This window comes from Cydia fagiglandana, chromosome 23 (assembly GCF_963556715.1).
Source record: "Cydia fagiglandana chromosome 23, ilCydFagi1.1, whole genome shotgun sequence".
NCBI lineage: Eukaryota > Metazoa > Arthropoda > Insecta > Lepidoptera > Tortricidae > Cydia > Cydia fagiglandana.
The window spans coordinates 3,148,662-3,151,675 of NC_085954.1; positions in this window are offsets into that span (position 1 = coordinate 3,148,662).

The window sequence follows — 3,014 nt, forward strand, 5'->3', positions numbered from 1 at the left end:
TAGCTTAATCGTGGTAAATTAAAGTATTAGGGGGAGAAAAGGCATAGGAATTTGTGTAGAAATGTGTCTCATATGAGTCGCTTAACTTCAAACTCGGTTAAATCCATCAGTCAGATTACGCGATTATGGTATTAAGAGAATAGGTAGATATTTGCTCATTTGTCGTTTGTCTGTGGTATCGTAGCTCTTAAACGGATAAACCGATTTGGATGCGTTTTCTTTGAAAGCAGTTTTTCTAGCGCTGGTACATAGGTTTTATTGTATTACAGGTTTTTTAGGGTTCCGTACCTAAAGGATAAAAACGGGCCCCTATTAATTAGACTTCACTGTCCGTCTGTCTGTCTGTCACCAGGCTATATCTCATGAACAGTGATAGCAAGGCAGTTGAAATTTTCACAGATAATGTATTTGTGTTGCCGCTATAACAACAATACAAAAAAAATAAAAACAAAATGAAATAAATATTTAACTGGGGCTGCCATACAACAAACGTGATTTTTTGCCGTTTTTGCGTATAATGGTACGGAACCCTTCGTGCGCGAGTCCGACTCGCACTTGGCCGGTTTTTTTTATTATTTATATGAAGCTATCCAATTCGCCAACCCTAATACCGCCTTAGTAAAGATTCTGTAAACAATTTTGTTTGAGCACGTCCCTCGCAATATTTTGTTACAATATTAGATTTGTCCATGTCAAGCCTTTGAATGCATGCGACGGAGTTTTGCTTACAAATACTGGCAATATGGAAAATGGAACAGCTGGTATTTGTGCCAAGCTCGATTGATGAGGTGATAAGTAGAGATGCATCGGATATCCGGTTACTATCCGGTATCCGGCCTATCCGGCCATTATTTTACTATTCGCCCGGATACCGGATAGTGACCTACTATTCGGCCGGATACCGGATAGTAACATTGCTTGATTTCGGAGTAAACAAATTGGATTTAAGAAACGGTTCTCTTATTTATCGCCGAAAATGGTATGGCCGATTATCACTTCCCAACTCACGTTTGGCGGAATTTTATTTCGCCCAATTTTCATTTCCCAACTTTTCAAATCTTTTTTTTTCATTTGCCAACCGCACACTTACCAACTAAACGTTTGGTCTGTGTTTTATAATGTCAATTTTCAAAATGCCAACTTTCATGTGGTAGAATGTTTTAGTTGGCATAATATACACTTAGTTGTTTATTGTTTACCAATTGTTTCATTTAGTCAGACTGTACTGTACCAAAGGGGGGCCGTTTCTGGATCATAGATTTTTTTAATGAAGAAAACATAGGGGTTTCAAAACACTTAGAATAATTTACAAGATTTTGATGAAATAATCACTTCTTTCTTAATAAACTTTTCTCTAAAATCAAAAATGGCCGAGATATTTGACACGTACGTTGGGATATTTGACCCGAAAGTTGCTGTGTAATTACGTTTTTTGGGTTGTTGAAAAAAAAATAACCTCGAAGACTAAGGCGGGAGCAAAGCTCCCGCCTTAGTCTTCTAACCTAACCATATCCAAGTCGGTTCTGCCCAGGAAGGTCTTGCTCGCTCGCTTCGCTCGCTCGCTGCCACTGGCTTCAACTATTAAAATTATACATTATAAAAAGTACAACAACTCGGCCATTTTTGATTGTTTGGTATGTATATATCTTTTTCTTATTTGTAACTTGCCTAATGTATGAAAAGCGAACTGTAGCTTCAACGAAACGTTATTCGTCCAAGAGTTGTTCGACCAAATGAAAGATTTGACAAATGATAAGTCTCCCAAAAGTTTAGAGGCGTTATAATAATCTGCTTTACAATAATTCTGCCAATTGAAAGGTTGTCATACAAAAATTTGCTAATCGTTAGTTGTCAAAGTGAAACGTCGGCGAAATGTTGGTTGGCAAATGAAATTCCGCCAAAAATAGTTCTGCGAAAAGGCAGAACACCTTAAGAAACAGAGACTGTCATAATCGTACTTGTTTATTATTTTAAAACTATTTAATTTACGAGTAAGAACCTAGAAATGAGTCCGCGCGAACGTTTACTAGGAAACAGGTCAAACCTGCAGAATGCGCACCTGAAAAACCGAAATGTAGGTGTAGTTCCGCTGGCCGAATATTCGGCGGCCGGATACCGGAAATTCGGCCGATGGTCAGGCTGAATATCTGGTAACCGGTATCCGGCCAATCAACAATCCGTTGCATCTCTAGTGATTAAGTGTTTTGTCAATAATTTAATTTCAAATGCAAGCTTAAATCACTGACAATACTAATACTCGTCGAGACAATTCTACCAAACCGAAACACAATTAGTTTGCGTCGTTTTATCACTATGGAGTTCCTATGGTGATTTCCTGTCAGTGTTGCCGACTCGGATATTGAAAACATGCTAGACTAATGTCTAGATTATGCCAAAATTATGCCAAAGATTTTTGAAATATGTCAAAATGCTAAAATGTCACTTGAAATCAGACACTTAAAACCTCGGAGTAATTAACAATGGAGACGCCATGTCTAAAATTTTCGGTACAAAATAGTCTGCCGTTTTTTGCGGGGGAGGGGCACATCAAATGTATAGGTACGTCATGTCAGATAAACGTCAGTCCATACATATGGTTGACCATTGGCCGCCTATTTTCGACAGAGGGGAACGCCTGTTAATGGCGGCTCCATTGTTAATTACTCCGAGCTTAAAACACATACATTTTTCAAATTTGCCGCCTTTTTCTACTGACAAGATCTGCTTGTCCAACTTTATATAGACCGTCGACGTCCATCCGTCCACAAAAGTCAAAATTCATATGAAAATATGAACCACATAAGGCGATGGCGATATTGTTGCTGCCAAGTTGGTGCAAACTTGGCTTAGACTAATTATGCTAAAAAATATGCCAGATGCTAAATGGAAAATTATGGTGCCAAAGCGAGTGAAAATATGCCAGATCTGGCATCCAAGCCTGCCAAGCAAGCTGGCATGCCAAGTTGGCAACACTGCTTCCTGTTTCCATCATCAGATCAGCTCGATTTTACCAT